Source organism: Ixodes scapularis, unplaced genomic scaffold, assembly GCF_016920785.2.
Source record: "Ixodes scapularis isolate PalLabHiFi unplaced genomic scaffold, ASM1692078v2 ptg000460l_1___fragment_1__unscaffolded, whole genome shotgun sequence".
NCBI classification, from domain to species: domain Eukaryota; kingdom Metazoa; phylum Arthropoda; class Arachnida; order Ixodida; family Ixodidae; genus Ixodes; species Ixodes scapularis.
This window is the reverse complement of record NW_024609981.1, coordinates 1,814,399-1,830,271: the sequence shown is the minus strand read 5'-3', so window position 1 is coordinate 1,830,271 and position 15,873 is coordinate 1,814,399.

Genomic DNA, 15,873 nt, shown 5'->3' with positions numbered 1-15,873 from the left:
CATGTTTTACTTCCTACTGCATCTTGTGTGCACTTCCTCGAAATTTCTTACTAACATGGTTTTCAAGCACCTGTTTATCTCTGGGACGTGCACTTGGCAGTAACATCTGAAATTAACTTACGACAGCAGGCTTGAAGAAACTCCGTGAGTGCGGCAACTTTATCTTCGAAGGCATTTTTCAAACTTCCCTTGCTACAATGGTTTCGTAGCATAAGTCATAAGTTGGTTTCACTGTCTAACGTTTGCCAGAATTAAGCTGAGGTTCCTGCACTGCACTTATGTGCAGCGCTTAAAGTCTGGGTCGTCTCAGGGGGTCCCCCACTGATTTTAACGGATGGTCTGGGACCCTCCTCCACAGCCCCAGCATTTGTGAAATCAAAATCATATCTTGCAATAAAATAGCTTGTTTTCAGGAATGTGACATTTGGGGATTAGCAATTCGAGGGTTGCAGGTACGGTGGGGACAGAGTCAGCAGTGGGTGTTATTTTATGTGCATCTAATACATTTCGTCAAAACCCCCCCTCCCGCCCTCCTCCCTTCTTTTAGGGACCCCCCTCAACCTAAGGGAGACTTCAAGCTCTGCTTATGTGTAACTAATAGTTAGCAGGAAATGGGAGGTTCGTTCTGTCATCACATTCTGTTCAGAACCTAATCACATACCACATTTTTTGTTTTGTTTTCCAGGTTCTGTAGTTCTCCCTATGAGCTTGATTGTTCAGGAAGTTAGAGATTGCTTTCCATGTGAAAGCTGGAAAGCAAGCCCACTAATTATTTTAAGAATAGACGCATGAACATGTTTTACTTTGTACTGCATCTTATGTGCACTTGCTTGAAATTTCTTACTAACACGGTGTTTAATTATCTCTGGAAGGCACAGTTGGCAGTAACTTCTGAAATTAACTCGTGACAACAAACTTGAGGTATTTTATTGGATGTGGAAATTCTTTCTTCAAAGGAATTTTTCTAACCTCCCTTGTTGAGATGGTTTCGGATCATAAGTTACAAGTTGGTTTCACTGTAGTGCTCGCCATAGTTAAGATGAGGCTCCTGCAATGCGCTTAGATGTAACTCGTAGTTTGCTGAAATTGGGAGGTTTATTATGTCATCGCATTCTGTTCATAACCTAACACATTCCACATTTTTTGTTTTTGTTTTCCAGGTTCTGTAGTTCTCCATGTGGACTTGATTGCTCTGGAAGTTAGATTGCCTTCCAAATGAAAGCTGGACGTGGCCCACTAACTATTTCTCAAGAATAAAGGTATGAACATGTTTCACTTCATACTGCATCTTACGTGCACTTCCTCGAAATTGCTTACTAACACGTATTCTTGTGCGAATAGATGATTTTGAGTTAGAAGCGAACAGCGGTATTGGCCGAATATTTTCGATTTGAATATCGAATAGTTTTTCCATGCTTTTTACTATCACTGCATAATCCTTAGACGAAAACCCAGCTAAACTTGTGAACATTGTTCCACTTGTTTGTTTATACGCGAAGTTTAATCTATCTATATTTATGAACTGTGACTTCAGAAGTTCTGATGTCTTGGAATGGCAAGTAAACGAAGGATTTGACATAAAATGAATCCTATAGAAATGTCCAATTGAGTGAATTTACAAATCTTGCTATATAAAATAATCTTTCGTTAATTTGAGTTAAAAAATGAAAGCCGTTTACGACTCCCTGTAACACCGGATAAGAGCGCAGCTCTTGAGGAGGAAAATGGAAGGGTACTGAGGGATAGGTGACCCCCTGAGGTTGCGCGACCTCGTGGGGGCAGGTCACGGGACTTCAGGGGGGTGACCCTCATGAGGGTAACTCTCATAACCCTCATGACCCTTGTGAGGGTGATCCTCGTGAGAGTAACCCTTGTGACCCTAGTGAGGGTAACCCTTTCGAGGGTAACTAATTCTCGCAACCCTTGTGAGGGTAACGCTTGTGACCCTCGTGAGGATAACCCTCGTGACCCTAACCCTCGTAACCCTCACGAGGGTAACCTTCGTGACGTCATTATGGGAAACTTCCCATAATGCAAAGCGCTATTACGGCGACGCCGCTCAAGCCGGAAATGGGCGCCTAAGAGCTGTGCTCTAAAAGAATGAATCGCGCATGAGGAACGCAGGTTGTAAGGGCATCTCTGCCTAACATAGTATACTCTTGCATAACAGTCAGTTTAATTTTAAAACTTTTACTACAAAGTAGATATGCACATTCACAAAGTTTCCATTTATTTTCAAATACAGCCGGCACACGTGCACCACCCCGCGTTCAATGTATGCTTTTCTTCCAACCACGCAATTGCGATATTTCTATTTTCCCAAGTGTTTATCGTAGTGGGTTATCCTGTTGAGTGCGCTTCTTATTGAGCACCGTTGCACTGCGGAGAAGCAACACCCGCGGAGCTCGCTTCCGCAGGTATTGCTTCTCCGCAGTGCAACGGTGCTCGGTAAGAAGCGCACTCAACGAGACTAGCCCGCCGCACGCAACCAACACTTCAAAAAACACGAACAGCACAGTTCTTCTCAAAGCGAATATAGAATAGTGTATTATTTGAAACTACAGTCCGAAATTCCGAATACTCGCACAACCCCACTAACACGGTGTTTAATTATGTCTGGGAGGCACAGCTGGCAGTAACTTCTGAAATTAGCTCGTGACAACAAACTTGAAGTAACTTATTGAATGCGGAAATTCTGTCTTCAAAGGAATTTTTCTAACTTCCCTTGTTAAAATGGTTTCATACCACGAGTCACAAGTTGGTTTCACTGTTTAGTGCCCGCCAGAGTTCAGCTGAGGCTCCTTCAATGCCCTTACATGTAACTCATTGTTTGTGAAAATTGGGACGTTTATTCTGTCATCACATTCTGTTCATAACCTAACCATATTCCACATTTTTTGTTTTGTTTTCCAGGTTCTGTAATTCTTCCTATGGACTTGATTGCTCAGAAAATTAGAGATTGCCTTTCACAGGAAAGGTGGACATGGCCCACTAATTATTTCTTAAGAATAAAGGTATGAACATGTTTTACTTAATACTGTATCTTGTGTGCACTTCCTAGAAATTTCTAACACAGTGTTTAAGCAGCTGTTAATCTCTGGGATGCGCAGCTGGCATTAACTCCTGAAAGAACTTGGACCCGCAGCCTTGTCACATTCCCTGGCCATTAGATATTTAATTTGAATTGTTCCCGCGTCAAAAATTAGTTTACGTGTTGTCTGTAACTTGCAGCGGCAGAAAGCTGTAACTCTCAATCACTGAGCTGCACATCATGAGTGACGACGGGAATCGTTCCGACATTGAAAATTAGCTGGCGTGTTGTCCGCACATTGCAGCAATGGCCAGAGACTGTTAAAATGTTAGCTGCAGTGATTTAACAAAACCGATATCTCAGTGAACAATAAATAAGCAGTAAAATGCTATATTGTTCACTTAGACATCCATTTTGTTAAGTCACTGCAGCTAGCAGTTTAACAGGCTGTGGCCGACGCTGCAAGGTGTGGACAACACACCTGCTAATTTTGTATGCAGGAACAATTCCTGTTTTCGCACATCACGTACAGCTCGGTGATTGAGAATTACGGTTTTTTGCCGCTGCAAGTTACGGACAACACACCAGCTAATTTTCGATGCCGGAACAATTTCAGTCGTTGCACATCACGTGAAGCTCAGTTATTAACCGTTACGGTTTTTTGCCGTCGCAAGTTACGGACAACACGCCTGCTAATTTTCGATGCCGGAACAATTCCCGTATCTGTGGATCACGTACATGAGAGTTACGGTTTTCTGCCATGCTTCTACGGGTCAAGTTACGGGCAAAAACCGTAGGGCCTCATTACTGTCATGCACGTAATACCTACGTAATGCTGTGACCGTTATGCAAGACAACGGAAATTGTACCGGCATCAAAAATTTATTGGCAATTTCCGTAATTTGACGGGATTTTTTTTTACAGTGTATATGTTAAAACTTAAAAAAGTATATATGTATATATATAAATCTATTTAAATACTAAAAAAGGCAAAAAAGAAAAAAAATGTTTCCAGGTGGGCTTGCACCCAGAGCTCCACGGCCCTTGAATTCAGTTCCCTAAAGCCCGCTTCAGACGGAACAGTTTCGCCCAGTAACTTCATGTCGCAACACCAGCAACACGGGCCGCCCGCGTTCACATGCAGCAACCGAATTGCTACGACTTGCCATCATCATCATGAAATTTTATTTTTCTTACAGTACTTAGACGCACAGTTATATCCAAAAAACATGTTTTTATATCTTTAAATTGCGCTGAGAATACTAACTCATCTTTTTGAAAGAGTTTATTTTCAAAAATGATCCATTTCAAACCAGAACTAAGTCCTCAGTTCTCATCATCACGACCACAGGGGTGTCACGTGAAAATATTGCATTCCTGATTGGCTGCTGCCTCTTCAAACATCTCCGAGTAGTCAAAGTTGCTCGTCCGCTTCGAGCCGGACCCAATCTCAGCAATTCGTGTCGATCTAGGGAAAACTAGGGAACAACCCGCCAGCAGCCCCAAAATTGCTGGAAAGGTTGCCCCGTCTGAAGCGATCCTATACTCTGTTTCATACATAGAGTGCGATGCAGTCAAAGCTAGCGCACTGGTTTGCATTGCTGACCGTGCCTACGTTCGCCCCATAAGATAGTGCGTCCCCTGCAAAAAAGTTTCTGAAAGTCGGAAAATGTGCCTCCTCGGGGCTAGTAACTGATAGTGGCGTTATGATTTCCACGGAGCACAAATGTTTTTCAACAAAAAGGAAAAGATAATGTAAACCACCTTAAATTGTTTTCGTGTTCATCCGTGTGGCAGCCGCTGCGGGTTTTCGGGTTGTGTGGCACTGGCTGGTTTTGAGAAGATGGCGTCTTATGCAGCAAGCTCAAGTACCTCTCCTGCTCGGATGTTTTCGAAGATTCGTTGTGCGAAAATCTTGAAAGAGTGCAAGCAGATGATCGCCAATGTGTACGGGAGTATAAGAGCACATTCCCCGGAGAATTCGGTCGTGAAGTTCTGGAGACGGCCAGTAACGACACTGGAGTGTGCCCTGTACTGTCGCGAAGTGCAAGGCGCAGTGCCTATCTGGCAAGGTGGCGTCCCCGAAGCAAAGACCTCGCAACGTGAAAGTTTCGAGCACGGGGACCGTCAAGCATGACGAGTTCACACAGAACGCCATTCGCCTGAAGGTGCATCGCAAGTGCTCCGAGAGGGAGATTCCTACCCTTTGACAGCTATTTCAAAATAAACTGTACAGGCCACAACTATTGTCGATTAACGTTTTATTATAAATTTTGGGACAAGGCCGCTATCAGGGCGATTCCTCATTCCACGCTGCACGAAAGAAAAATATAACTCGGTGCTGGAGGCAAATAACACTTGCAAAGCGGCAGACCAGATGGTAGAAATCTGGCCTCTCGGCGACTTATAAATAAAAATCAAGAAGGAGGAACTGAAATATGCACTTCGTCAATGCGCACAATCTTGCGCAAAAAGTATGTCTAAAAAAAAAAAAAAAAAAAAAAAAAGCCAAAAAGCTTTGCGCGTAAAACTGGTTCAAACCACGGCCACTGAGACGTCACTATCGCCAGAGCAGTGCCTTCTACCACTCGTCCACGAAACGCGCGGAGTAACACTTTTTCTATTTTTTCATGCGCACCACTTTAGTACCTTTGACAGCGTTGCACGCTAAGTATGAAACAGAGTATAAGACACCCTATTGTCTGGTACAGAGACAATTTATGAACGCTTGGGTGTTTAAACGATCTACTACACATTTTACAGAAAAAAAAAAAAACATTGGGTGTTTAAACGTTGTACTACCCCTTTTTCAATAGAAAAAAGCAACAATAAAAAAAAAAACATTTCAGAAGAAAAGGTTAAGGAAAGGGAATGTACCATTATGTTCAGTGAAGTTTGGTGACAAGACTCGGGACTCGAGCAGGAATGCAGTCATCCTTGGTGTGACCCCATGAGACTGTCTTGCTGCCTTTGCTGGGGTTTATCTAACTGAAGTACCTGTACGAAAAGTAGAACGCATGTGCATAACACTCATTATTCACAAGAAAATTTGTCAATGTCCAAAATGACCCATGAAGAAAATTACGCGAGGAATTTTCAGGCTGCGTTGGCCGAGTCAGCTCTCGTGGCCAATGTTTCATAGCAACTTTAATTGTAGTGAACAGTTATAGGGTATATTACGAACAAAGTGCAATTTGGTTTTGTAGGAAACTATAACACAAAACGACACTTGAATGCAGTATGTTGAGGTACCTCTAAACAAACTCCAGGGTTTCATGGCGCCTCCTTCAGATACCTGATGTTGAACATGAAATATGTGCACCAAGGAGTGAGCAAACAGCGACTTCAGATTTGTCTCTAACACCAGCGACATGTCGACAAGGAGTGCAACGTGTAGAAGGTCGTCTAGAAGTGTGCCAAGATGAAAAAGCAAGATGTAACGATATCAGAATAAGATCACACCAACGAGGCACCATTGTGGTGAGACAATCTACGATGTAGAGAGAGTAATCGGGAGTCAACCGACGTACGGCCGCGATTTACTTTGAGGCAACTAAAATGAAACATGGCAAAAAAAAAAAATTAAAAATTATAGAACGCGTTTTTTTTTTCTACCTTACGGCGTCACGAAAATCTGACAGACTCGCTAGCTTTTCTCAACTTCGTACGGCGCCAGTCGGCACCACAGATGAATGGTCGGCACTCTTAGTCTACCAGGGAAAAAAAGTACGAGCTCAGAGCCCAGCGTCAATCGCGACTTTCGTAAACAGAAGCTCCGGTAACACTTCGGCGACTCGCGAGCGTTAAACAACGCCTCTTCGAACGAGCCCACGAATCCAACACGTCGAACGGTTTGCGCCGGTAAGCACGCTGGGAGCCAGGGGGCTGGAGGTTCAATATCCGAAAGAGACGAGGCGCTGGTTTCTACGTCTATTTCGCACATGATATAACAAGCCGAGTGATAGCTAGCCGAGTGTAAACACTGACTGACGTTACATCAGAGTACACGCAGTCGAAATGACGTCTGCAACAGAGCACAGCCAGACGCTTTCAGCAGGGGGCGCATGCGTTCAAATAAGCTGCGATTTCAAAACATCATGTCTCCCTTCTGTCCTCCAGTGTTCACTTTGATCTGTGTATACCAAAGCACTCAATGCTGCAAGTAATAAAGTCGTCTATACGTACCTTTCGAAGCGATTGAAAGTGGGTTGGTTTCACTTGGAACCCACAAGCAAAGTGCGCGACGAACTTGACGAGCCGTTATCCGTCGGTCCCGCCATCGCCGCTGTCTCGCCGGGTTGGCGCGGTGGCGCGGTTGGCGCGGTCGCGGTCACTGCGCAGTGCGCAATGGCGCAATCGCGTAATCTCGGCGGCTTGGCTAGGCTTGGCTGGATCGGCGGATTCGGCCACTCGGCGGCTCGCTCCGCTCGCTCAGCCGCTTGTCTGGCTCGATGGGCTACTCGCGGCTTGCTCGGCTCGCCCCCCTTCGGAATTCGAACTGCCTCCGAAGCTCGAGCGCTCGACCTTTCGCGCGCGCGGGTTGACGATGGAAATTTTTCTCATAAAACGAGTCTGTAACGTATCGTTTGATGGCGCAAATGCACGTATTTTTCCCGTCGTTTTTTACAGTGTGTGAATCTTGCGAAACAGGCGACGAAGAGTGGTGGGTGAAATGTGCTCGTGTGTGGTTGTGGATTTTGTGTACGACGTAGGATTACCCAGAAAGGCGGGTCAATATCGATAAATGTGCGGGTAAGAAGCAGGTGACCTGTCAAGCCCATTAATCCTCATTATTTTATCGTGCGAACTGACATTGTCACGTATCGCGTTCGATTTGGGTTCCAACATCGGTAACCTAACTTTTATTGCATTAAAACTGCAATAAACATTTGTTTGAAAAAATCACTCCAATGAGCACGTCGTTATTGGGCTTTCTCATTGAAAGGTAGGTCGCGGGTGTCCCAGCTAGTTATTCTGAATGGTTTGGTGGTTGTCTAGCATTTCAAGCGCTCGAGGCTGTGTGTACTGTGTGCCGTACGTACACTAGCGCTTTTGATCAATGTGAATGTGTTTGCCACGCGGAACGTTTGTGTTCTGTGTGTATCCACCTCCAATATCGTTCTCTCTCGTATTGCCGTATGGTAACTCCTGCTGTTCTACGATATCATTCACGTGATGTCGTATATGTGGGCGTACCGATATCCACATGTTGCTTCACGGGCGATCAATACTGTGTTACGTATCCTCCTAGTCCGCGGTATATGCCGACGTAATTCATGTTGGTAACTTGGAATTCGTTCTGAGATTTATCCACGCGATATTGTATTCTCCTTTGGGGCCGTGATCGACGACCGATAATTATATATCGTGTGGCCGCACAGTATGTCCATGTCGGTTACCAATATGCACGCGGTGTCGTATTCTATTCCAGTAACCGTAAGTTCTGTCGGGATATTGTGCTTCGATATCGTGTTGTATACCAATAACCGCAAGTTATATCGGGATATTGTGCTCCAATATCCTGTTGTATACCAATAACCACATACTATATCGGGATATTGTGCTCCGATATGAATTCCCATCGTGCGTATTGGGTTTATCGGATAACAATAAGTTTTTATTGGTTTCCATCAACTTCATTGGAATACAATATTTCCAATAAGCCGAGTTCATATTGGCCTTTTTCAATAGGGTCTTCCAAATGCTTTTCCAAATACATTCCTCAAAATTTGCGAGAGCAACTTTAGGGCACATGCAACGGGTTTCTGGGTATCTCATTTTAATTTTGCATCGCACACTCGGGAGTTAGTGTGCGAGGCTCTAGTAACGTAATAGAAATAAAATCACAAAAAAATGTAATCAGCTTGGACGTAATAGGTGAAAAAGTACAGAGCTTCAAGCAGCTTTTTTTTTTTGTCGATTACATGTTGGTATAGACCAACAAAGAACCGAGGCGACCAAGACGCGCAGCACTAGCTAGAGAATTTTTTATTGTTGCAACTCGCACCAGTTACGAAAATCTGGACGACCCACGCATTTAGAATGTTCCAGGCAAAAATATGGATGGAAATCAGGCTGGAAAGCATCAAAAGTTGTCACAGGCACTTATTTGGCCAGTGTGCCTGTGAACGTCGATTTCATCACTATTCTTGCCCTGGACTAGCACCGAAATCACAGTCACTAAACGCTTGTGCTTGATTGAGAGACACTGCATTCGGTGCAGAACGTAGCTTTCTTCCTGCTCTGGACACTGACAATAAATTTGAGGGATGTATTTTTGCCCACAAAATTGTATTTAATTACAATTGTATTTGAAATATCCACCTTTTAGTATTTAAATACACACATCAAATACATTACTCAATTTGTAATTAAATACAACTGCAAAATACTTGAAAGTATTTGAAATACGTATTCCAAATACTTGTATTTGAAATACTGCCTATCTTTGCTAGGGAGTACAATCAAACCCGTATATAACAAACAGCAGGAAATGCTGCGATCAGTTCGATACAGCAAGTAGTTCGATATAGCAAAAAAACATTTACATCGAACTTCTGCGATGAGTTTGTTGTAAGGCGAAGAGCTTGTCTTTCTTTCTCATCTCTTCAGTTCCGCCTTGTAACACGGCGCTGCAAAGATTTCTTCTTTTTCTTTTTTGCATGCGCGCAGAGTTTTTACGCTTTGGGGTGAAAATATTTTTTTTTTCTGTTCGTGCGTGCAGAGTGTTTTTTTTTTAGCTTGTTCCCTTTTGAATCGTTGATTTGCTCAATTTTGTTCGTAACTTGAGCTTTTAAAATTTTATTTCTTTCATACTTTTTTTGGGAAGGGATACGCTAGAAGACGATTGTCTGTGCGCTTTTGGAAGCCTTCCTGGAGGGAAAAATCTCGATATAGACAATATGTTGTTCCTTATAAAGCATACTTTTTACATGCATTTTTATTTAAATTATCCGTGAGTTTGATATGGACAATCATTCGCTGTACGTGGGTTTGTTCTAAGGGGGGGGGGGGGTACTGTAATCGTTACCTTTCCACGACTAGTGTATGTTTTACTCTCCCATACGAGTTCACCCTTAACTTTTTTATAGTCACGCAAATAGTTTTGCAGGATTCAGGACTGTCTACAGGTTTTGGATTTCAGAGTTTGGTGCATTATTTTAACTGCCCTTTTTTGCTCCAAAATACAATTGTTTAAGCAACAACCAGTCTGTCCATGTAGGAAAAAGTGTTGCCTGAACCCTGTACTAAAGAGTTAAGCACGCTCTCCAGAAAGCATTATTGTAACCTTTTTGTGCAGAGTAACTACAACTAACTACGGTACCTTAGAAGTGGTGCCTACACTCCGTATTAAAGAGTTTAGTGTGCTCTATAGCAAGAATTAATATTACATAACAGCAAACTGAGCAGTTTATATGATCCCTTCCTGGAGAGTGCTTTACTCTTTCATACAGAGTTAGGCAACACTTGAAGTGGGGATTTAATTACTCTCACTAAAGAATTTTGTAGAGTAAGTACAACCCCATTTGAAGTGTTGCCTAAACTCAGTATTAAACAGCTAAGCACACTTTCCAGGAAGGGGTCACACAAACTCCGCTCAAGTATATTGTTATGTGCTGAGTCACCCAGTAAAAAGTAACGTAAATGCCTGCAAACATAATTAGGGGAAGTAAGGTGTACAATTGGCTCCTTGTTAGTCAAACGTTTGCTGAAACAAAAAAACTCTACTGGCAAGTGGCAGTTTTAGCCTGTTGAAGTGCGCCCACTGTACTTTTATTTTTGCCGCTGTTTTATAAAATTTCAATACCTCCCTTGATTTCTCTGTAATGTGGAATAGTACTTCTGTCCTTATTATAGGAGCTGCTACATACAACTTGAGACAACTCAAGCACTTTGCAATGAACAGTAGCCCTAAAATCTAAAAGCAGCTATGTATATGTTCACAAGGGGAGGGTTGCATTGGAAATGTGGAAGTGCAGCTGAAAAAGGACATGAACGATGGAGCATGAGCCTGTTCAGAGGCCATAGGTTTTCATGAAAACTCAGCATAGAAAGGATAAAAAAAGTAGAATACGGCTCAATAAGCCAACAGTTTAATGTTAGGACATGGGAAAAAAGGCATGAATGGCACAGAAATTCCCTCTGGTGAACAAGGTTCTTACTTTGTGATGGGATCCAAAGCCAAGACAAACTTTATATCGTACTTCAAATCAATGAAGTGCCCAATCAGTGCAAGTGACCGGCTTGCTTTTTGACAGTAATGAGTGTTGTAGAGTCAGTGCAGTGCTAGAACGAGCGCTTTACCAGCCACAATATCCATCGCCTCAAAGAAGTGGTCCTCCAACACCACAGTCATGGCCCTTGAGTCCTCTTCGTCGATTCGCATCACCGGATAGGTCAATCTGTCGTGACGGTCCTCCTGTGAAGAATGAATGCTAAAATGTAGACTCAGCTGTATTAGAAGAGAGGAAACAGCTCGCTAAGTGTAGAAGGGTATGCATTTGGGCTAGTTGGTGATCCATATTTCCGAGGGAAAAAGCGCTAAAAACAATGAACAAGTAGACGTGTTGTTGGTTTCTTTTACTTTTCCATTGTTTTTAGTCTTTTACCCTCGGATATATAGCTCGCTAAGTGCCCTTAGTTTATACGAGTGCATTCATTTGTGAGACAATAGACCATTTGCGAAAATCCCAGGAGCCATTCATAGGATATGTTCCAATAGTTGTCTGGTACTTGTTTTCTTGCCGATTAAACAAGAGTCCTAACCGAACACTTAGGCAGCACTGATTGCTGGCTCACTCAGCCGCAACCACCCACAACTGTTTGTATCCCTTCTGATATGAACATCTAAGAGAAAAATGAACCACATCTCTCCTTTTTTCCTTTGTATGCAGTGGCAGCCATAAGGGGTTGCATTTATTTATGGCAGGCAATCCTTAAAGGGATTGTCCGGTCGAAACCGGAAGTACTTAAGTTCTTGCGCTCGTTAGGTCGAGGGAGCCTTTATATAGACAAACGTCATTTTTATTTTGATATATGATCTCCCGTTATTAATTAAACCTTTCATGATCCTATGTACGAAACTGCACCCTGAATTTCGCCAGTGTCAATGGCTGACATCCGTAGGTGCTGTGTGACGTCACAAAACGCAAAGGTTTGTCGGATGGTTGGGATAACAAGCGTTGGTCGATGGATATCTTGTATTTTGTTTCGAATTATATAGTCTCTTAGGCAGTACCCTACTTAAATACGGTTCTTCTAATGCAGTTCCTAAGCACGTGCAAAAAAAGTCGCGCCTTTTAGCAGGATATTACTCGCAGACAGCCATAAGCTTCGAGCAAACGTATGCCGTTTCGCGCAAACACAACTGCGACGGACGCCGATCGAACTAGGGGCGCTTTCAAAGCAAAGGATGCAGATTTCGCCTCTGGAGCGGCACCTAGGTACACGAAGCGGCATCTGGGTACACATTTCGGCGGATCCACTGGATCGGTGATGAGGCTGCGGGTCATTCCCTCAGAGGCGACGTCCGCGGGTCGAAGGCAAACGGCGAACCGTTCAAATGCATGTCGGACTCGTCACTTGACTTGGACGAGCTTGGTGAATCGTAGCTACGCTCCATTTTCACACGCGGGTCAAACAGATATCGGGCTGCACGACTGCTAAATACAACTTCTCGTATCATTTTGAGATGGCCAAGCTGTTGGTTTCGGTTTCGCTGCGTAATCAAGGTCTGTTCGATTTGGCCAGGAAGTTCTGAACTATAGTCGGTTACAAGTCAAGAAGGTAGCGGCAAATGCCCTCAAAGGGAATCTTTGCATTTCGACGATAGGTTCGCGGCATCAGGATGATTTTGTATCGGGAGTCACTGGCGGCAGCGCGCGGTCGGTATACCGGTCACCTCGAAGACGAAGGCCTGACGATAGCGTCTTGGCCAAGACAATTATCGACCGTAACTTTGGCGTCAAGTTGAAGCGAGAATCGGCTAAAAAAATGCCGATTCTCGGTGTTTTTCTCAGGCCTGTTAGTGGGAGTCCACAGATACCAGCGGACAAAGCATGCAGTATTATGCTCAGCTACGGGGACATGCGAGTGCCAACGCACTAAATCCCAGACCTCTACAATGTATCGGAGTCGTCAACATGCATCCAAGAGCAACTGAAGGCGGAGACTATCAAGAGGGCAATACCTTTCCCGTGTCTGTAAGTAAGAATATCAACACTGTGGATTCCCACATAGCATCAAAAAGAAACAATTTACGTGAGCCAATATTTCAACACTCACCACAGGGAGCCAAACCTACGCGAGCAGGTGCCTAAACCGCTTTTAGAATATCATAATCAAGCAAACTCCCACCCTCAGTTAGGATCTCAATTCCGCGTCCACCGCGGGTACGTTATTATCATAAATGAGAGGAAATGCAACTTCCGTATCGGCGTTATTGTTAAAGATCGCAGACATTTGAGCAAGCGCTGCGAAAAATGGCACCGCGAGCAGAGACGGACGAGGAGTTCTGCTATCGCCGTCTGCTCTTGTCGTCTGCTTCTGCACGGACGCTGAACAGAGTTCGGAGCCGGTGCAAGATTTTGAGGAACTGGGTCTGAACTCGTTCAGAACTGGGATGAATCGAACGAGCCAGTGCAGCGGTCGTGCAACTTACGGTTGAATCGAATGCACCAGTTCCTGCACTGCTGTACTAGTTCAGCCAGTTCAGGCGAATCGAACAGACCTAAATTGACTGATCCGATTTGGGAGAGGAGTGTGTGGACGTAGTTTAATATCGTTGGCACAGCATCACATCTCAGCTTACAAGCCTTCTGTCCGCTGAAAGCTCAGCTCGTAGCTTCCTTCTGCGAGACGATTGCTGCGTAAGCAGGATCTCGATCTGGACGGGAACCCAGTCCCTATGCACGACGACGATCCACTTTGCTCGTCACTGCATGTCTCGTGGAAAAGTGTGGAACGTCATGTCTTGGCTCGCATGTGCTGCCCGGTTGTTGTGGCACCCAACCGCCCAACAAAAATCTCACCCAACCACGAAACAAGTCCAGCACAACAACGAAAACGAAGCACGCCGAAGTGTTCACTCGCAGGCAAACAACGAGACAAAAATTGTCGCTTTGTGTTTTGTGACGTCAGAGCTTCAATGTTGCCAACGAAAGCAGCGTTTACGCTAGAATGCGATATGAGCAGTATAAATTCAATTACTCACGCAGAGGGGCATATAAAATTCGGATATTGCACGTACGATGCTTCTCGATGCAGTAACAATGATATTTAATTGTTTTCTCGAATACAAAATTTGACCGGACAATCCCTTTAAGTTTGCATCCCGTACCAGTGGCACTGGAAGAAGAGGGCAAGGCAAGGGGGCAGTTGCCCCCCCCCCTTCCCTCTTCTCCCTGGCTGACATTTTAAACTATTATAGCAGACAATATGGGAGACAGGGACGGAGTTTAGCTCCCCAGCTTGTCACCCCTCCACCTTCCAAGCAATACGAACTCAGCTGGCTCCTGCCCATAGCAATGAAAGTCATAGCTCTATATAGACTAGCCCTAGGGGTAGGATGAATGGAAGTTCTTAACTTGAAACTTGAGATCATGTCGGGTTTCCAGTTTTGAAGGCGTGAGGTCGCATCCATGGATGAGGCCATAGAGGGGGGCTCCGACTGCGGCTGAAACGCCACCGGCTTTCACACCTGAACTCCACCCAGGCAGCGTTAGCTTTATATGAACGGCAGGTGCTACGGCCATGGACGCCCGGGGCACGTGACGGTTAGTCTCCCCTCTGGCTAGGTCAACGAAGGCCACCAGGCTAAACCTGCTCTCCGGCGAAACCCCCCTCAGCAAGGCCCCCCGGACAGCCCAACGCGCACCACGTATGGCTACGTTGGGCCCAACTTCCTTCGTTCGCCTAGACACCGGCGCGGCCGCGCCATTGCCCCCCCCCCCCAATCCCATCCCGGTGTCCGGCCGACTATTTGCCGACCCTCATGGTCCACACCGACGTACGAAGGGACCAAGCACCCCATTGAGCCAGAAATCTTGCTGCAGTAACAGGCACGAGGAGATCGGGGGGTATGATGTTGCCCCCGAGCCGCTTAAGGCAGGCCATGGCGGCTAGGGCCACCTCCTCAGCCGGCCCAGAATAGCCCATAGGAAAAGCCTTTGAAAACTTCTCCTTGGTGCTCTTCGGGAAGGCCAGCCAGGCGGCCTCACCGTCTTCGCCTCCTCGGAATCTGAGGCTCACGCCGGAGAGAGTGAGTTGTGATCTTTGGCGACAAGATCCCTGGACATATTGAACGACAAGGGCAGGATAGGGCAGCCCCCCTCCTGATGTTTCCCCGCCGTCTGCACCAGCCGGAGCAACGGGTCTCAAACGAATGGAGCTTGCGGCCAGCGGCTGGCCGGCGGCGGTGGCTTGGGGCTCCTCCCGACCGCGTGACTCCGACAGTCTCGCCATGACGTCGAGTCTCTGCTGTACCCACTCGGCCGGGAAGTCGTCAACCGAGATATCGGCCAGCGAAGAAATCGTCAACCGAGATATCGGCCAGGACTGGGCTTGGCAGATCCGGAAAGACACGACGCACTCTGTGAGTGCCAAAGGCACGAGTTATGGTGGTAGACAAGGCCATAGAGTTAATGAGGCACGGGTCGGCAACCCAAGCCGCTCTGGCCTCCAGCAGGTCCCTGATGAGTGGGTCCTGCTCTCCCTTCCCTCAAGTGCCTCGACCCGCTCAGCAAACAGATCATCTTCCCATGATTCTTGCAGGTCTATGATGCCAGTCCAGATTAATAATAATAATAATAATAATAATAATAATAGTAATAATTATAATAATC